Source organism: Erinaceus europaeus, chromosome 5 (genome assembly GCF_950295315.1).
Source record: "Erinaceus europaeus chromosome 5, mEriEur2.1, whole genome shotgun sequence".
NCBI lineage: Eukaryota > Metazoa > Chordata > Mammalia > Eulipotyphla > Erinaceidae > Erinaceus > Erinaceus europaeus.
Window position 1 is genome coordinate 50088556 of NC_080166.1, and position 21586 is coordinate 50110141.

At 42.8% G+C, this 21586-nt stretch overlaps 1 long non-coding RNA gene and 1 pseudogene across 1 annotated transcript in view; one reads left to right on the forward strand and one right to left on the reverse strand.

Annotated features, from left to right (window-relative positions):
• Positions 1-21586, reverse strand: part of LOC132538693 (uncharacterized) — a 111726-nt gene that overhangs the window by 62160 nt on the left and 27980 nt on the right. Inside the window, exon 2 of the long non-coding RNA XR_009550047.1 lies at positions 7798-7897. This is a non-coding gene — a long non-coding RNA (uncharacterized LOC132538693). The remainder of the gene's footprint in view (positions 1-7797; positions 7898-21586) is intronic.
• Positions 5395-5490, forward strand: LOC132538829 (U6 spliceosomal RNA; annotated as a pseudogene).

Genomic DNA, 21586 nt, shown 5'->3' on the forward strand with positions numbered 1-21586 from the left:
TGACTTGGAGGTAAGATTGAAATCCTACATTTAATTAATGTGACTTTTAGTGCCTGAAAATAAATTACATTTTCAAACTTGTTGTTCCAATATGTGCACAGGATCCAGAAAACTTGTGGGGTCTGCATCAGATTTTGTCTAATGGATGGGAGAGTAAAAGCCCAACTGAGCAGATCTGAAATGTGAGCTAAAGAGGTACATAACCTCTTTGTGATTACACTCTCTTGGGGTCTGAGAAAGTTGGGAAGGTTCCACAAAGATGAGAAGTATGGCTTTGTACAGAAAGAAAGGACCAGGCATTTGTAGCAGAATAGTTAGAACACAAGAGATAAAGTCCAGTTTCCACTGAGTGCAAAGTCTTCAGAAGTTGAGCGTGGCTTCTAAGTGAATTGTCTGAGATGTGAGCAATAGTGGTGGGTGGGACACAGACTAAAGCTGGAGGGAAGGGGGGCTGAATTGTAGTGTACCCAGTTAAGTGCACGTAGTACGAAGACTCAGGCAGGGATCCAGGTTAGAGGCCCCAGCTCCACACTGCAGCAAGATGCTTCACTAACAGCTAAGCATGTCTGCCGGTATCTTTCTCTCTATCCTCCCCCCAACTCAGTTTCTCTCTGTCCTAGTCACAGTGCCAGCACCAAGCCCCAACGATAATCCTGGAGGTTAAAAAAAAAAAAAGCTGAGGGAAGGAAGACTTAAAGGCTCAACAATAATTATTGGGGGACTCTAGCATTTTACTTAATTTCTTTCCTCTCCAGATGTTCACTCAGGTGACTTCTCCTCAGCTGAAATTACCCTTTCTCAAAAAGGCATAGGGTCACCAGTCCACAGCAATTTACATTTGCCTATATTGTCTTCAGGACACCCCTTAACTCATGAAATAATATTATTTATCTATTGTCATTCTCTTTCTAGAATGTCACCTCCATGTGGATAAGAACAAGGTTTATTTTTTATTATTTTATTTGATAGAGACATCCAGAAATCAAGAGGGACGGGAATGATAGCAAGGGAGAGAGAGAGAGACACGTGCAGCCCTACTTCATCACTTGCAAAGCTTTCCCCTTGCAGGTGGAGACCAGGGGTTCAAACCTGAGTCCTTGAGCATTATAGCATGTGTGTTTAACCAGGTTCACCACCACCTGACCCCCAAGGTCTAATTTTTGTATGATATTCCCCTAGTGTCAGAACATATCCACAAATCTACTCAACAAATAAATAGGGGATGGATGGATGGATGGATGGATGGATGGATGGATGGATGGATGGATGGATGAAATTCAAGTCTCCAGGTTATCTAGTCTTCCTTCCTTTGCAGAAGAAGAAATGGAAGAGTTTTCCCTAAAAGAAAAAGGAAACTGAAAAGTCGTTAATGCAACTCAACTATGCTGTTGCTGAAGTGCTGAACTTGGATGTGATTTATTCAAATGAAAACTCTGGGGAAATTGTTTCAGAGGGATCCATAAAACAAATGTGATTTTTACCTGTAGAATTCACCCAACCTTCTAACCAATTTTAAATATAGTTCTTTAATGCAGATTTGACAAATTTGAAATCTCCTACACAAAGCCATTTATCATCTAATATGTGCCTACCCTGCACCACACTTTAAGTTATAGCTTTTTAATGGGGTAAAACATTTCTATAAAATCATCAAAATACCTCAAACCAAAGCTGCCTATAAGAAACTGATGAGATTCAAGCATTGATTCAACCCTTAAAAATATCACCCTTGCCATTGGCACTGTGAGCACTGCAACTAAGGAGGTATAATGAATATCCAATGAACCATTCTCTATGTCTGTGTGGTTCCTTGAATTGGAAATAAATCAATGAGCCCTATAAAATTCATATTTTGGTGGTATATTCATAAACAATAATCTTGTTTTTCTCTCATGACTTGGGTGTCATTCTTTTTATAATGCAGCTAAAAGACTTAATAATTTATTTTATGTACACATAACAGAGCTTAAGCATGGAAGGCAACCTAATGTGTGTTTGATTTTAAAATTGTCCCTGTGCCGAGGAGCTCCGTGGGGTCATAAAGGTAAATTCAGACACTCACATGATCTAGTAGTGAATGCAGGGCATGTAGATAACTAGAAAACAGTATCATAGATAACCCCCACGAATACAATACCAGGAAAAAGTCAAGACTGAGCTCCCTGGTTTCCAGGGATGGGAAGCAGGCTGGATAAATCCTGCCTTAAAAATCGCAGACAGCCAGGCTCGCTGCAAGGCCTCCTCCAGCTGTAGTGGTCGAGTTCACCTCCAGACCTTCTCCGTTGTCTTGCCAAAGCAAGCTGGGTCATGCAGCTAGCTTCATCTGCAGGAAATGGGGCGAGCTGCCTTCCCTCTTGTTGGCATGGGCTCAAATCCTATGACCCAAAGCTGACTCTCCATCTCAGCAGTTTTCCTTCCAGAGACCAAATATAACCATCCCTTTCCCGGCTCACAAAAAAACTTCCAGTCAGAGGGCTGTGCAGTGACAATGAGCCAAAAAGCATCGCACCAGCTCAGCCCACAGCCAAAAATAATGGCCACTTGGTCAGAATGGACTGGACATGGGTTTTTTTTTTTTTTAGGGGTTATTTTTGTTCTGGTTTTGTTTCATTTTTGTCATTTTGAAGTAAATAGAGTGACTGAAGAAATTTATTTATCATTTATTAACAACCTACAAAAGGTTCATGTGCATATATTACCATGTGAGAAGGCCCAGGTTAAAGCCCCCAGTCCCTACCTGCAGGGTAGATGAGGGGAGAGAAGTTTCACATGTGATGAAGCAGAGCTGCAGGTATCCCTCTTTCTCTTTCCTTCTCTATCCCTCCTTCCATGCCAGTTTCTCTCTGTCTCTATCCAATAAATGGATAAATAAAATTTTAAAAAGAGGTTTGTATGTTTAGTTTCAGTCTTGGTGAGCCATGAACAGAAAGGTGTTCAGATCACTTCAACCTTCTAGGTCATCTCCACTAACGGAGAGCTTATTAAGTCTGTTTCTATCCCACTCTATCCAGCAGAGCCACCTGCACAGCCATGACCCAGCTAGAGTCCAATCTCCAGGTTTGTAGGCAACTGTAAGGATACGATAGAGCTTGGCAGGAACCTCCATTGAAAGATGGGTGCCTGGGGGGCACGACCAATCCTATTAGTCTTTCTATACTAAGAGGTTGAACAAGGAAGGACACAGCCTCCAGGATCTGCCCCACCTACCAGCCTCCCTGCCTCACAATAGTCCACTCCTTTATTATCTACATAATCATTGTTTTGCCTGAAAGTCCCCTCCCTACTTCCCCACCCATCCCATTCCTTTGATCATATCTGATCTATCTTCTCTCTGCCCTGAGGGCCCCCCCCTGACTGCTGGTTACTGATAACTTGCTTCCTTGTTCCTTTAACCAATTAAACCTCTTGCACAATTACTGGAAAAGTCCTGACCCTCCCCAGACCCTTTGCCTCCCTACCATATATATGGTATATAAATGTCACTTCCTTCTGAGACCCCTTATAAGTCCTGCTTTACTGTTCAATAAACGGATTGTTCATGAAACATTACCCTGGTGATCTCTTGTTGCGTCTCTAGCTACAAACACAGAAAGACCCAGTCAGCTCATTCCTACTGCCCCGGAACACTCTTTTGGGCTGCCACATCTGGTGCACAACAGAGCAGGTAAGCCAGGAGTTTGTTCCTGGGAAGAGGCCTCCTCACAAGAAGTCTGGTACAGGTTGCACTTTTCTTCTCACTAGAGGGCCTGACAGAGGTTCATCTGTGGTGCTGAGTGAGGTAGTCTCCATGTTTATGCCCATGATGCACTTTGATAGCACACAGTTTGGGCTGCAAAGCTGTCAGCTCAGTGTCCTCCACAAGTGCTACAACTACAGCTATAATTCATTTTTCCTCAAAAGTTCAGAGACCAACCAAGACAACCAAGCCTACTTTTTTTCTCCTTCTGGACACTCAGTCTCTTATTGAGGTGTTTTGCAAGCCAACAGATACATCTTGTTAAAGAGTACCGAGCAACTGACACTAAGTTGCCTCATGCTAAAGACATCCAGACTGGGGAAGATGATTAACTTTTCCATGCCCAACTCCCAAAGGCAATGAATTATGAGCAATTGTACAAAACTGTAGTCTTGAGTGGTTTGGATATCTTTGTACTTTTGTTCTTCCAAGATAGAATGTGTTCCGGCTTTATTCTTCTACCTGAGGGTGGGGGTTGGGGGGGAATACTTCCTCAGTTTCTACATGTGCATGTATACCACACAGATACATCTCATTTCTTGTCATTCATCTTGCTGTCCCTGAATCAGTAAGTAATTTGTGCATTTAGAGCATTTAGCATCTCTTTCCTTCATATGTGTCCTTGAGTATAGCATAAAATTCCTACGCGCTTATGTCAGAGATGTTTATATGTTATTATATGTTTTATCTTAACTGAAAGCAAGCTACCTCTTGAGTGTTTCTCCACCATGAACTTAGCTTTGTGTCTTATCTATCAGTTGAGTAGAAAACAGTAACAGATCCCTATGCTTTATTTAATAGGTGTGAGTCTATAGCCGGAAAAGAATTCAATGAAGCTTTGCACATTATATATTTTCTGAAATGGCTCCCCTTCTTTACTTTTTTCCCAGGGAAGGTTTTTACTACTCCAAGGCCATTTAAATCATAGAGTAAATATGGCTCCTATGTTTATACTTGTTCTACTGGGGTTGCTTTATCTTCAATTGCCCCTCCAAATATCTATCACTGTTATCATCAAGAGATGCTTCTGAGCCCCAAGAAGTGCCAAGTGTGGCTCCAGGTGTATGCATTTGGCAGACCTCACCCCTACTGCTGTCCACAGATTCCACAATGGAGTCAACCATAGCCATCACTCACACCCTCATGGTGGCAGCATCCCGGGGCATCTTGGCAACATGAACACAATGGCAACAACTGCTGGGAGGCAAAGTCAGGTGACTGCACCTGGCTTCTACTTGTCTGTAAGATCCTGCTACCTCTCTACCCATCCCTTCACTTGAAAAGCTTTTGTGCTTCATCCACACCATGAAACAATCACTAGCATGGCACAATCTTAGAGAAGAAATTTAAAACATCTAGTCCAACCTGTTCATTTTAAAGATAAGAAAATGGAGGCTCTGAGAGGCTCAGTTTCTTGGCCAAACTAACACAGGTGGTCATTAGTAGAGGAATAACCAAAACAAAGTATTCGAATCCACTTTCCAGTCAGTTCCTACTGTTCCAGTTGTTTCCTGGCATTTTGCTAGATTTTGTGAAATGTACCACATATATATTCAGAGAGATGAAACACAAAAGTCTCACAAAACAACACTTACCATACTATGTGTGATACATTTGTGATATCTTCTATTGTATCTGTTCACTTTACAACATCCTGGATGTTGCTTTAGCATATATACTAAAACTTGAACAATGCAGAGAAGATTAACATGAAACCTACACAAGGCTGACATGCAAATTTCCCCTCTATGTTTTGTACATTTACCAAATATTCCTTTTCTTTTCAGGGATAATATTTATTGATATATAGTTATTTAATTTGCCTTTTTCCTGATTGGATATATACTAAGTAAGTGGGACTTGAACTAGATACAGAGAAAGATCCCTTCCAACTGTAAACTGTTCAGGAATTCTTAAATGATCTAGTAGAGAAAGAGAGAAAGAGAGCACAGTGGACTGAGAGTCAATTTACAAGGTCTGGTCTTAGCGTCTCCACATAACAATTATGTGAAGTTGGGTGAATATTTTCTAGATTTTATTATCTCATCTGCAAAATGAATCCATTTCTAATCAACAGAGTTCTGGAAAGTGAATGAAATAATGCAAATGAATGCAATTAAAAGCTCCACACACGAGACTTGTCCTAGAATAGCAATAGCCTTAAATTTTCACATTTCAGAGAAATATGATGTCTCAAGATGTTTCTGGATTCTCATCAAAACACCTGCATAATGTATTATGAATATATTTGGTATAATAAAGAAAAACTATACCCTGGAACTGACTCCTTTTTAAAATTCCCTTGCAGGTGTTTGGAAAGGAGGGGTTGACTCTAAATCTTGACAGTGAGTGTTCAGCCCCCCCCCAAAAAAAAAAAAGAAAGAAGGAAAGGAAGAAAAGAAAAGAAGTCACTGAGCCCACAGGCAACAGCACACTTCTAAAAGGGAAATGTGATGAGTCACAAGTTGAAAAGTGGATTCATAGCACAGCTATATACAAGATACTGGGTACTGTACAGCAAACCCTAACAAAAGGACTTTTCAAAGTTAACCCAATTACCAAATAATGTGATGATAACATTAACTATCCATTGTCTTTTTGAACCCTAAGACAGCAGGAACCTCATCTCCACTATAGAGCCCCTACTTCCCCCAGTCCTGGAACCTTTGGATAGGGCCCACTTTCCCGTATGCCTCTCCCAATCCATATCAAATAATATTGCATCTGCTGATCGCAACCTAATCAACACAACGATTGCCACCTCAACATGCTTCACTTCAGACTGTGTCCAAAGACTTCACGTGTGGAATGACAACCCTTCAGCTTCATTACTCGGGTGAGACCTTTCCTTTCATAGTATTCTCTAATTCCATCCCAGGTGGTTCACTTTCTAACAAAGTCCCAAAACCTGGATATACACCAGTTTCTGTGAGAGAGAGCATATGTTCACACGTATCCATAAACTACTGCAAAATATATACCTGAAAGCAGAAGTACACTAGAGTTTGCAGTGAGTACCCCCCTAACACTTCCTCTCCACCATTCCAAGCTTTGGGTCTATGATTGCTCAACAATTTGTTTGGCTTTGTATGTTAACTCTCTTTTCAGTCATCAGGTTCCAGATGCCATCAGGATGCCGGCCAGGCTTCCCTGGACTGAAGACCCTACCAATATGTCCTGGAGCTCCACTTCCCCAGAGACCCACCCTACTAGGGAAAGAGAGAGGCAGACTGGGAGTATGGACCGACCAGTCAATGCCCATGTTCAGCAGGGAAGCAATTACAGAAGCCAGACCTTCCACCTTCTGCAACCCACAACGACCCTGGGTCCATGCTCCCAGATAGAGAGTGGGAAAGCTATCAGGGGAGGGGGTGGGATATGGAGATTGGGTGGTGGGAATTGTGTGGAGTTGTACCCCTCCTACCCTATGGATTTGTTAATTTATCCTTTCTTAAATCTAAATAAATAAATAAATAAATAAAATAAAAGTGGATTCAAGAAAGTTTGCTACTAGTGAGCATGGAAAGAAAGAAATGAATGAGCGCATGGAAACGTGTAGGTACAGCAGCCATGCTAGAAGGTAGTGGGGTAGATGAATGGATGAAGAGAGAGTTCCAGATGCACTGAAGTCTTCTCCAGATGCTTTTGAAAACGATATCTTTCTAGGTGGTTGGGTTTCAATGTATTCAATGTATTCCAGCTTTGTAATCATGAATGTCACTAAGTAAGATCAGAGAACTGGGGGTGGGGGCCAGGCAGTGGTGCATCTGGCTGAGTGCACACATTGCCACATGCAAGGACCTAGCTTTGAGCTTCCACTCCCCACCTGCAGGGGATAACTTCAAGAGTTTTGAAGCAAGTCTGCAGGTATCTATCTTTCTCTCCCTCTCTATTTGCCTCTCCCCTCTCAATTTCTCTCTGTTCTATCAAAAAATAGAAGAGGGAGGAAGGAAAACTATGGCCTCTTACTCTAGTGATAACCCTGGTGGCAATAATAATTATTAATAATAGTAATAATAACATAGAGAACCAAAAACTGGAGAGGTGGCTCAGTGACTTACATGTGAGGTCCTATGTTTAGGCCTGGCACTGCATAAGAGAGCAGCAAAGGCAACATGAGTAGAACTCCATGGGTGGTGGAGTAGTACTTTGGTCTGTCTTCTACAAAAGAAATAGATAAGTAAGGAGAAAATAAAATAAATATTGGGCCAGAAAGCCAGCTCAGCACTAAAGCATTTGCTTCACAAGTCTGAGACTCTAAGTTCCATCCCCAGCTCCACATAAAATAAAGCAACAGAAACAAAACACCCATCAATTAGTTTTGAAGACATTCAAGATGTCCTCAATGAGTTTTCCAAGAACAACAGGTGGAAAGATCCCTGACAGTGGAGAATGGTGGGCAACATCATTGAGAAATTGATTATGGTGCTCAGAGATGTCCTGAGCATGGACTGGAAGGTACCATTCTACTGGCACAATAACAACAATGATAAATTTAACAACAAGGGCAGCAAAAGGGAAAAAATAGCCTCCAGGAGCAGTGGATTCTGAGTCCCAATGATAGCCCTGGAGGCAAAAAAAAAAAAAAGAAGAAGAAGAAGAAGAAGAAGGAAGTAAGAAGGAATAAGGAAGGAAGGAAGGAAGGAAGGAAGGAAGGAAGGAAGGAAGGAAGGAAGGAAGGAAGGAAGGGACTAAGAAAGACATCACAGTTTTCAGGTAAGAGTTTCAGTTGACAACACACATGATGGTTTATGGACATCACTCTCTATGGCCGCAGATGGGATATTTTCATGGTTTTGAATAAAAAGACAAGTGTATGTTCCCTTAAAAGAGCAAGAGATTCCAGCTATGCTTATAAAGTTCATTCTGCCACCCACATCCACCAAACAGCATTTAGAAACAGCCTCCCAGGGCCCATGGGGGAGGAGCCTTGAGGACAAGCTGTGTTTCCTCTTCTCCCACAGGCGTGCCCCCAACCAGCTCTCATCTTCTCTGACACCTACTCCCATGGCATTTGTCATTCCTGAGGTTGCCCAGCCCCTCTGGAATCTCTGTTTCACAGTGAGCAACCTCTTTCAACCGTAGCCTAGGGAAAGGAATGCTCCTTTCTCTTCCTGCTTCCTCAGGCCCTGGCTCTCTCCCCAAAGCACCACCCACCCCAATTCATTCCTCCAGACTGTGCTGGCCTGGACAGGGAAGCTGCGTCCTTACCCACTCTGAGACACTGTTCTTCTAGCTTCTTGCGAGCCCCTCCTTCTCTCCTTTATGCCAGCCTGCTCCCCACCACAACCCCCTAGACCTTCCATTGCCATCTTGGTGGCCTACCATCTTCTTTCTGCTTTACAGTTTGCCAGCAGCTCAAGCACCTATTTCACACTGACATGTGCAATACACCCAGCATGCTGCCCCCCTCCCAGCTAGAAATTTGACTTTAGGGGGCTGCCGGGTGGTGGTGCACCTGCTTGAGCACACATGTTACAGTGTGCAAAGACCCAGGATCAAGTCCCAGGTCCCCACCTGAAGGAGGGAAACTTCATGAGCTGTGAAGAAGTGTTCCAGGTGTCTCTCTGCTTTCTCTCTCTTTCTTTTTATAGTTATTATTATTTAATCAATTAATTTGTTTATTATTGAGTAGAGAAATTGAGAGAGGAGGGGGAGATAGAGATACACCTGAATCCCTGCTTTACCACTCATGAAGCTTTCCCCCATGCGTAAGGGGACCAGAGGTTTGAACCTGGGTCCTTGTGCTCTGCAATGTGTGTGTTTAGCCAGGTGTGCCGCCACCTGCCCCTCCTGCTCTCTTCCGCCCTACCTCTCCTTCCCCTTTCAAATTCTCTCTGTCCTATCAAATAAAATACATGTATTTCATAGTCAACAGTTTGTTTGGCTTTATATGTTAACTCTTTTTTCAGCCACCAGGTTCCAGATGCTAACATGATGCCAGGCGGACTTCCTGGGCAGACGACCTCACCAATGTGTAATGGAGCCCTACTTCCCCAGAACCCTACCCCACTAGGAAAAGAGAGAGACAGGCTCGAAGTATGGCTCTACCTGTCAACATGGGTTCAGCGGGGAAGCAATTACAGAAGCCAGGCCTTCAACTTTCTGCACCCCATAATGACCCTGGGTCCATACTACCAGAGCGATAAAGAATAGGAAAGCTGTCAGGGGAAGAAATGGGATACAGAGTTCTGGTGGTGGGAATTGTGTGGAGTTGTACCCCTCTTATCTTATAGTTTTTGTCAGTGTTTCCTTTTTCTATGAGTTTCTTTTTTAAATTTTTTTATTATATTTATTTTTCCCTTTCGTTGTCCTTATTTTTTTATTGTTGTTGTAGTTATTAATTGTTGTTGATGATGATGTCATCATTGTTGGATAGGACAGAGAGAAATAGAGAGGAGAGGAAGACAGAGAGGTGGAGAGAAAGATAGACACCTGCAGACCTGCTTCACTGCCTGTGGAGCAACTCCCCTGCAGGTGGGGAGCCAGGGGCTCAAACTGGGATCCAGTCCTTGCACTTCTTGCCATGTGCGCTTAACCTGCTGCGCTACCACCCAACTCCCTCAGTGTTTCCTTTTTCCACCTCCCCAGTCCCTGCTTTTAATTTAATCTGTGATGTTAATTGCACTTGGCCTATTTACCCAGACGGACACTGGTCAGACTGCGTATTTAATATACTGATCTAAGAAAAGGTGTTAGGAGGAGACCAGTAAAGCAGGCAGCTGAGATTTGACTCTGTTTTTTTTTTTTTTTCACCAAAGTCACCATTTAATAATAGGCCTCTAGTAATAAACTAGCAAAAATGGAAATCTTAATCAATGTTAAAGAAGTGTTACAGAAAACACAGATGTTTATCATCTGCTTACTTCCCAAGAGAGGACGGTGATTAGAGATAGCTGTGGCCACTAGGAGTTCTAGACCCGTGGAAAATGTTCTGAACCTTGCTTCTGCTCACAGACTGGCTGTGGTGCCAGTCCCCGTGCAGCTCTGACAAGTGAACTATTTTTTTTAAATATTTACTTATTCCCTTTTGTTGTCTTTGTTTCTTTTTATTGTTGTAGTTACTATTGTTGTCATTGTTAGATAGGACAGAGAGAAATCAAGAGAGGAGCAGAAGACTCTCTGTCTCCTTTCTGGGAGAGAAAGACACCTGCAGACCTGCTTCACCGCTTGTGAAGCAACTCCCCTTCAGGTGGGGAGCCAGGGGCTTGAACCGGGATCCTTATGCGGGTCCTTGAGCTTTACGCCGCCATCTGTGCTTAAGCTGCTGTGCTGCCACCCAACTCCCTTCTGAGCTATTTTTGTAGGTGAACAAATAGAGTGATTCTTATCTCTTCTCTGAATGGATGATAGAAGGGGAAGATGAGAAGGAGGGAGAAGGGAGAAGAGGAAATGAGACGCAAAGATACACCAAGGGCTCAGGAAGCCTTGAGGAATGGAGCCAAGTGGCATCTCCAGGGTAGAGTGATCCATGGTCCAGTTCATGGTTCCTCTGCAGCTGGCATAACAGCTCCTCCCTCTGTCTCATTCCAAATGAGGAAGGAGAAAAGACAACTGGTGTCAGAGAGTTTGTGAATGTTAAAATGTTGACCTGAACAGGCAATCAGCTCCATATCTTTGGCCAAGGCTCTTGCCCAAAAGCCCCTTCTAGAGTCTTGGGACACCACAGGTCAAAAGGAAGCTTAACTAGCAAGCAAGAGGGGCTGACTGGCGGAGCACCAGATAGAGTGCACATGGCATTATGTTGGAAGACTCAGGTTTAAGCCCCTAGTTCCCACCTGCAAAGAAGGGGAAGTTTCATGAACGGTGGAGCAGTGCTTCAAGTATTTCTCCTTCTCTGTGTCTGTCTATTCCTCTCTGACTCTTTCTGTATCATCTTCCAGAGAAAAATGAAAAAATGGTATCCAGGAAAAATTCAGTCATGCGGGCACTGAACACTAGCCAACATTAACCTTAGAGACAAGAAAAATAACCAAAACAAACAAACAACTAGCAAGAACTTTTCTTTCTTTTTTTTCATTTTTTAAATTTATTTATTTTCCCTTTTGTTGTCGTTATTATTGTTGTTGTTATTGTTATTGATGTGGTCGTTGTTAGATAGGACAGAGAGAAATAGAGAGAGGAGGAGAAGACAGAGAAGAGGAGAGAAAGATGGAAACCTGCAGACCTGCTTCACCACCTGTGAAGCGACCCCCCCCCCTGCAGGTGGGGAGCTGGGGGCTTGAACTGGGATCCTTAAGCCAGTCCTTGTGCTTTGCCCCACATGCACTTAACTCGCTGCACTATCAACCAACTCCCTAGCAAGAACTTTTCTATCAGAAGATGTATTTCTGCTGCCCTCCTACCAGATTACCTTGGGATTTTAAAAACGGTGTAACCAACAGGTTACCTGGTTACCCAGGAAATCTTAAGAATAATGCTATTTTATGAGGGGCCAGGTGGTAGCCCACCTGGTTCAAGGCTCACACTACAATGTGCAAAGATCCAGTTTCAAACCCCTGGTACCCACCTGCAGGGGGGGAAACTTTAGGAGTGGTGAAACAGGGCTGCTGTAGGTTTCTGTTTCTGTTTCTTTTTCTCTCTATCTCCCCTGCCTCAATTTTTTTTCCCATCTCTATCAAGTAATATTTATTTAAAAGAACAACGTTATTTTAGAGGCTGGGCAGTGGCACACATGGTTAAGCACACGTTACCGTGCTCAAGGACACAGGCTTAAGCTCTCAGTCCTTACTTGCAGGGGTGAGGCTTCACAAGCAGCAAATCAGTGCTGCAGGTGCCTCTCTCTCTCTTTCTCTCTCTCTCTCTCCCTTCCTATCTCCCCTCTTTTCTCAACTTCTCTCTGTCCTATCCCTGTTGAACTCAGTGCCCCACCTGTGTACCCGTGCGTTTATTCGTATTTGTTTTGAGATGAGCAGAACTCGAAACACAGTTCCCTGCATTCTGCCTTATCAGCATGAGAGATTTGGTTGCATTGGATCGACCTTCTCGTGGTGCATCCCGTGAGTACCCATTCATTGGGGAAACTGACGATCCTTCCTAGCCGACTGAATCTACATGGATCCCAGTCACTTTCAAAGCCAGCAACAAGCAGCTCCTGACAGCTTTCAACCTGATGCTGTTGACTGGCTACGGAAGAAGGGCAAACGCTAGAAGAAGAAGCATGAGAGATCTGCTGCCATAGGCTCGTTCAGTTCCCTCCCCTCCAAGTCTAAGATGAGATGCTTACCCCACCGCTTAAGGGAGAGACTTCCTCCAGTACTTATTTTTGGCTCACCACCTTGGGAGACCTCCCTAGTGTGTTAATAAACAGGCCATGCAGCAAGGTGTGCTTGACACTAGAACCTGGCCACGAGGGGGAGCCAGAGAGCAAGAAGGGGCCAAGGTAATTCCAGGAAGAATAGAAGCCTCTAGGGCCCCATCTCCCTGCAGGCCACAAACTGTGAACCTTCCAACACTTGCCAATCTATCTCTTTTTTTTCCATCTATCTCTATTAATATAAACATATCACCTTCATTGTACAGTTCCTGGGTAAACTCTTATTTTCCTCTTTATCAAGTTTGGGTAGAAAACAAAACAATTAATTTTAAAAAGCAGCACATAAGAACCTTAACATTATTTATGCCTCTAATTATCTCGTTCTAGTGGGTATTTTAGCCCCTGTCTGGTCAGAACATTAATTATCTTCATAACTATAGCAAAAGTTAAATAATAAGCACCCAAGGCTATAGCACTACTGTAATGTGCAAGTTTAAATGAACTTATAAATTTTATTAATGGATGCTTTATACAACTCCATATATTATAAATCAAACAAGAAACCCACTTTTATCTTTTAAGGGTATGGTGAAAAAGCTTTAACATTATTGAGGATAATTTTTATTAAGTTTAAAACTCCTTTTTTTCAGTAATGAGACGGTTATGAGGATAATTTAATCTAGTTTGTCATGAGGCACCCTGGCTTGTTAAATAAGTTAATAAATGACTGTGCATTAATCAAAGTGACAAAGCTATGAAGAGCTGGGGATGGGAGACAATTCTGGTGATAGTATTAATTAGTATTTAATTAGAAACTTAGGGCCCATAAATAAAAAAAAAATCATGGTGGAGACATTTATGCAAATTGCTTGCAGCCTGCAGTGGAGTTAGCTTTGCTTTAAAGAAACATGACTTTTTTCCCTAGCATACTGTAGTACACAACAGCTCTGTGACCACATCACATGGCCTAAGGAAGCTCTTCTTTTGTTTTCAATTTGGTCCAATTACAAGCCTGTAAATTCAAATCTTTCTTTTGACTGTCTTGATTGAAATGCAGGGTTTGCACAATTTCGACTGGGAGTCCCTTTTACGAAAGAAAAAAGAAAGAAAGGAAGAAAGGAAGAAAGAAAGAAAATAAAAAGATAAATGTTTTAGAAAAATAAAGAATTTCATATTCCTCATCTGTTGTTTTAATTATGCCACCATTTTCTAAAAACAATTGTGGATTCCATTTGCTGCACAAACAATGCCTCTTTTTGAATCCTGGTGAGCTGTGACCCGGTTTTGTTTTGTTGGTATAGTGTTGAAGATTGCACTGAACTCAACTACCATCGTTTTTATCATAATCACAGCCTTTCTCCCCTTCCTTTTAATCACATGCTTTGACTAAATGGACAATTCCTGATGCCCCCCCCCCGAGATAATCATCATTTGGCTCTGAACATCCCCGATTTTTTAAGGTATGTGTCCTCTTTCTCAGACTTTATTATTTGTTGCATTTATTCAAGAAAGGTTATCCACAGTAAACCTGCTTTTTCTATTCAACAGTCTATCTCTGTCATGGTTCATTTCTGTGTGAGCATGACGGACTGAAGCCTGTATTATCCACAGTTGACAAGTGTCAGGCCGACAGTTCAATCAGCCCTTCCTTAAGATGACGCCCAGGGCCCCGTGTTTGAAGTAGGACAATAAAGCAGGTAACACAATCAGGGTCAAACTGATCCAATCCCTGTATATAAAGGGGATTCTGCCTAATAACACGCTATGGTTTTTTTTTTTTCCCCCACTCCAAACACATTAGTCCTTAAACAGTGACTTGGGCCTGAAGGAAACCTGTGACTGACATGAAAATGCTGAAGTTTTAACGGGGTTGGTTTATCCATAATCTCATGGGGCTGCTTCTTTGTGCAGACTGGTTTTCTCAAAGTCAGGGGAAAAAATAATGTATTCAGTGTCTGATCATTTTTTTACAGTTATTGAATGGAATTTTAAGTCAGGTATCCTGATATTGACACAGGGATTTTTCCCCCTTTTGTTTTCACATTTGTGGAACAGAACATTTGCATCAGCTAGTAAAATTAAATCTCTAAGATTCACACAAAAGCAAGAGTTTCCCTCAGCAACAATCTTTCATCCTCTCCACTAGCATAGTAAGCAGGGCTTCTGCAGTTGTTTCTTCAAACGAGGTCTCTCTAGAACACACGGCTAGACTACAAACAGAGCTTCAGTGTGAGTGCTATTTGGGCCCGCATAACATTTCAACTCAAACATATACTAAAGCGTGTCACTACAAATCCTAACAATCAATAGCAGAGCCCAAAGCCAATGAAATGCTAATAGCCTGCAGTCAGCTCCTTGGAGGAAAAGGGAGACCGTTGCTTTGCTCTCTTCTGCACGAAGCCCTTCAGCCACTGCAGAGGAGGGCAGGCAGGCAAGGGCGGGCTGCTCACCTACTTGGCAGAAGCCAGCACTCCAAATGCCTTTCATAGAGACGATGCCAAACCCAGCCTGCATCCTGAAAGTGTCATAAAACTTTCAAGTCAGAAGCCAGTACAAAGAACGGGACGTCAAATGCAACCTCTGGACTTGGTGGAAGAGGAAGATTCAGAAAGCTGTGACTTGCCACATTAAAGAGCTCAGCTGCAGCAGTTAGGACAAAGTGAACAGTCACGACAACAAAATCCTCCGTGATCTATTTCCTCTTGTCTGACATTACAGGTCAGGTTCAAGTTTGGAAAGGAGGGTTGGCCAAAAAGGCAGGATGAGAAACCAGTGAGCAAGTGATGATGTCCAGAGCTACCAATCATGTGGGAGATGTTGCTTTCCTTCTTGGACAGTTTCAAAGTGCTGAGGACTGTGTTCTTTGAACTGGCTGTTCTCTGCTGCCATGCTCTGCCCAAGCCCACACACACACACAGTAACATTCACTACCCTGATGCCCCTGTCAGCCAGGTTGGTTTTCAGGTTGTATTAGAGACAAGGAATGTTCTAGCCATGGTGGTAACAGAAGGTGAGAGGGATGAGGTGGGGCTGCCTGACAGCCTGCCTGCCTGGTGCCTAGCTTGATCCCTAGTCTCCGAAGAGATTGGTCCCTCCAGCATTCCTCCTTCTGCCCATGACCTCCTGCAAGGGTGTAGGAAGCAGATGACCGTTGAATTCTGACACTTCCTCTTTGTTCATCAAGCACAGGGTCCTAGGTACTTTCCCCTGCTTCCCTCTGGGGCCTCCACGTTGCTTGTTTACCTGCCTAGCCCTGCCTATACTTCTGAATGTGGCTGTTTCTCTGCAGGTGACATCACAGCCACCTGGATTGGAGTCTATTTCCTGGCAGGAATCATTTAGCTTCCTAAATGCTCTTTCTACCTCTCCTCCAATAGCCCTCCTTTCTACTTTCTTCCTTTCTGCTGCTCCAATAGGCCTTTATAGATCTTGAAATTTCATAGAATCTCTAATGTCTGAGTACTATTCCTTGAAGGAAAAAAAAAACCCACTTACACATATAGGCACAGTGTTTTGCATCTCAAGTGTCCACAGACTCCTAAAGAGTAATAATCTTCCAGACAGTCCATAGAGCCTGCAGTCCAGCCTTTTCACCTTTGCTAAATGTATGTTCTGAAAACACCCATATCTTCCACTTGCTCCTGTCTATTTCCTCCTCCAAAGATGCTGAAAGACACGAAAGGGCAAAGGGAATGGTAATGGAAAACAAAGATGAGTACCAAACACAGAACAAGTACATGGGGCAGGAGAGGCACAGGGATAAGCCAGGAGCCAGAGCTGCCTGGTGGGAAGGAAATCTGTGGGAGCTGCTACGCAGGGGTGGATCCTGGGAGAGAGCATGGCCACTAAAGTGATGGCACCCAAAGCAGGAAAAGAGAGAGGAACCACGTGGTTTCTTTTTTTTTTTTTTCCTATTGCTCTCCAATCTCCCACAGACCACTCTACTGAGAATTCAGCTAACACAGAAGCCTGCCTCAGTGCCTCCAAGTTCAGAGCAAGGGTTGACGGCTGATGAACCTGAAATCCAACAGGCAAATGTCTTACACTGAAGCTTCCTTTGTGGCAAAATCAAGACTCCTCTTTGGCCGTCTTTTCAGAGGCACTAATAGACGTCTCTCATTAGACTCAAATGGAGCAGCGTGAACATTCGTACAGTGGGTGGTACCTGCACTGGGGTGAGCAGAAAGCAGAGCCTCTGTGGCTTATTCAGACTTCAACCAATGTGATTGGCAGGTTTGAAGAAAACACACCCTAGGGCTTTCTGCTCCAGTCAAACAGGTCAGATGTTACAGAGAGCAATGGTTGTGTCTTGAATTTCCTGGAGAGTTGTTGTTGTTGTTAACTTAAGATTTTAGGGACTACATGGTGGTGCATCTGGCATAGTGCACATGTTACAACACATATGGACCCAGTTCATATATAATGATATGCTGTTTTGTTTCTCTCCCTAAGTCCATGTCAGTACCATCAGCTTGATGGTTCAAGGAATATTTACACCACAGAAATTGGCACACACTCTATCCAGGTCAGGGACTGGAGAAATGCAGTACGTAAGCCAAATTTACCCTTCCATCTGTTTTCATATGATCCACAAATTTTACATTCTTTAAGAACTATTTAAAAGAAAGACTAAGGAGAGGAAGAAGAAGAGACCATTTGTGGCTCGCACTGTATAAAATATTTACCATGTGGCTCTTTACTAAAAAACCTTGCCAACTCTTGGTCTAGACTTAAGAAAGTGATGGATAAGATGTTAATGATGCCAGTTAAACTTGAAAGGGTATCTTGGCTATAACCACTACATTGTGAATGGCACAGACATTTAAGAAAATAATCTTCCAGTATTTGAGAATTCTGACTCCATCTGCAAAGAAGTCTCCCATATCATTTATGAGCAAATGAATTTCTAGTTTACATCTTTGTTGTTTTACATTTTTCTTATTTGTCAATGTAAACAAAAAAATCAGCCAGCATTTATGTTAGAACTCCTCATGTGAGTCAGTGGCTGAACTGGACGATAACCAAGCATTTATCTGCAGCCTGATTTTGTGAAATCATAGTTGAATTGCTACTATAGGCTAACTATATAAACATTCAAGTACAGTAAAAAATAAATTAATAAGAAGAGAATCAGTGGCCTAAAAGAGCATTCTGTGATAGAGCACTGGATATTTTATTATCATTATTATCATTTGTAAGTCATAGGCTATATATACATACTTTATATCAATAAAATGTGTAATAAATGTATACATGCATATGTGAGTATTTTCTTTACACCATGGACCCCACCCCCAGAGTCTATCTTAATGGGTCTGAGGAATGGCCTTGGCATCCAGGAGAATTTTTTTTTAAATGAGTTCTCTTTTTTTCAACTTCTTGTTGCCCCTGTTTTTTTCTTCCTCCTCCTCCTCCTCCTCCTCCTCTTCTTCTTCTTCTTCTTCTTCTTCTTCTTCTTCTGCTTCTTCTTCTTCTTCTTCTTCTGCTTCTTCTTCTTCTTCCTCTTCTCCTTCTTCTTCTTGTTATTGATGCCATCATTATTAGATAGGACAGAGAGAAATGGAGAGAGGAGGGGAAGACAGAGAGGGGGAGAGAAAGACAGACACCTGCAGACCTGCTTCACCGCCTGTAAAGTGACTCCCCTTCAGGTGGGGAGCCAGGTGCTCGAACTGGGATCCTTGAGCCAGTCCTTGCACTTGGCGCCATGTGTGCTTAACCCTCTGCACTACCTGCCCATCTCCCCCAGGAGAAATTTTTAAGACCTCCTCCAAGTTATTCTAATGCCTTGTCAATGTTGAGAATGTCTGACTGACATAGGGACAGGAACAGAGAACAGAGCAGAATTCCCTCCAGATTGTGATCTCTTTGATCAGAAGTCCTCTTGAATCAGACCCTGGCAAAGAAAGCCAGGGTGTGTGAGTGAGAGGGCAAAGGTGGGTGGGGAAGTTCCCTGGGAACAAGGCCTGGCTCTTTTCCAGATTCTTAGAACAAAATTTTCCTGAAGCAGAGTTCTCACAGTTTCCTAGAGATGCTACTACCACGTCATCTCCTGAAGTTTTTCTTTCTTTCCTTTTTTTTTTTACTTTGTTATTTTTTTTCCTTTTTATACTACAGAGTTACATGTAGACAAAGGTTAGAATCCACACCATTCCCAGAGTTCTGAATCTTCCCTCTCCCCACTGTAATCCACCACAGTTACCCTAAAGTTGGAGACATGGGCCAAACATCTTCTCTACAATTCTCTGTCCACATTTATACATAGTTGCCCCTTCTTTTTCTGATTCAATCCTCTCTTCCTCTCTAAGCCACTGATGACATCATAACTACTTCCATGTGTCCCTCTCCTTTTCCTTCTCTCTCTCTGGGTGCTGATGGAGCTGGAGTGCAGAGTCCTCTTATCTTCATCCAACTACTTCTCCCCCGCTGGGAGTCTGGATCAATGTTGTTTATAAGGAGCAGAAAGTAGGAGTTCTGGCTTTTGTAGCTGCTTCTCCGCTGAGCATGGGCATTGACAGGTTAATCCATACCTCCAGCCTGTCTCTATCTTTCCCTAGTGGATCAGAGCTCTGGAGATGCGAGGGTCCAGGACACATTGTTGAGGTCATCTGCCCAGAGAAGTTAGGGTAGAGTCATGATAACACCTGTAGCTTGGTGTCTGGAATGTGGCATGACCTAAGTTGAGACAAGATGGTTAATGAACAGGAACCAAAAAAGTAGGATCAGAGCAGACGAGATTAGGGATTTTAGGGTAGAAGAAAGCTAGGAGAACCATTTTAGGCATGTTCCGGGGCGCATACAGCTATAGTAGTTTTGCTTGAGTTTGGTAGCTAGCCTGAGGTTGAATGAGAATATTGCCTGAGAGAATGGTGTCAGAGTTGAGAAAAGGGCTAGAAAGTTGGATTAGGGAAGGGAGTAGCTCCCATTCTTATATAAAAAAAAAAATTCTGTGGCTAAAATTAACTATTTACCTCCATCCATCTGTTCCAAGACCCATATATAAATACATCTTTATATTTAACACCAGAGCCTGTGTAACCGCTGAGCCCCTATTGGTCTGAGTTTATAGCTCATGGTCACATCTGAGGAACACTGCAGGCTGCACTCATTTCAGGACCAATCTTTCTTGAGTGGCAGGGCAGGATTCCCTTAGCCTCCCTTCAGACACTAGGACTATCCCTACCATCAATGCTTTATGGTAGAGCCAAGGTCCTGAGAGCGCCCACAATGTGCTATTCCTTATGGAAGCGGCCAATGGTAGTCTCTTCTGAAGTTTTTCTCACAACAGCTCTACCAAATATCCTATGTCCCCTCCAGTACCCTCCCTAAGTCTAACCCAGCTGTCTGTCACTCTTTTACCTCTGTAGCCCCTCTCCTTTCAGACTTTCCCCAGCTATGGTAGACTCATTTATTTCTCATGACAGGACCCCTTTACCCATACGTAATGAGGCCCTAATTTAATAGACACAGCACTATGACCAGGTAAATGCTGTTTCTAGGTCTCCCTTGTAGCCCAGTGTGGCTAATGTGGCACTGTTTTAGCCAGACACCTAAAAAGTCTGATGAGTGTTTGGCCAGAGACTGAGCTTTCGTGACAGAAGTGATAGACATGACTAGTGCAGACTCCCCCCTAGTGCTACCCCGGTCATTTCCACAACACTACGGCTTTCAGACCTTGGTGCATGTTGGTGGAGAAGGACCTATGGGGGTGAGGTCATTTTGCAGAAAACTGAGAAACATTACACATGTACCAACAACTGTATTTATTGTCAACCATTAATCCCCCCCAATAAAAATGATAGAAAGAAATAAAGAAATGTTGTGCAAAAAATGTTCTCTCACTTAGAAATGTCATCCATGTGGTACTTATCCTCTTAAGGAAGTTATCAATGACATTAAAGCAAGTGAAGCTTAATAAACTTATCTGCAAAAGAAGAACAAGAAGTTAGTTCTTTATCAAGCAGAGGTTTGTAAACATAAGGAATGAGGAATAATTTCTGAAGATTTAATCTTTGCCTTGACTATATATTTTTCTTTCTTTTATTTGATAGGACAAAGATAAATTGAAGAAGATGGGCATATCACTACCCCTGCTTCCCCCTCCCCCCCCTGCAGGTGGGAACCCAGAGCTTGAGCCCAGGTCCTAGGACATGGTAACATATGTGCTCAACTACATGCACCACCACCAGCCCCTCCCAGACATATCTTTTAATAAACTCAGGAGGAGTATGTTTAGAGACATTGTGAACTGACTAGTGTTGTGTGGATCAAAATTTAAAGGACATAGAGCAGGGAAAGACCATCTCTTAAAAGTGCAAGAAAGGAGTTGTGATAGACTGCATTAGCAACGACTGTTACATACTTGGTTGCATTCTATTTTTGCATCACATTAATGGATATAACACTGGTAATTGTTCTTAATAGAATCACAGAAATGAGAGATGGAAATGTTACATGGGATGATGGAATATTCTTCCTTTACCATCGATCATTGTAATAAGCCTGCTCAGTCATTACTTGTAAGCCATGCTACAACTTTGCCAATGAGGCAGACCAAAATGAGGAGATAAACAAAATTGGTTTCCTTACTAAATGTG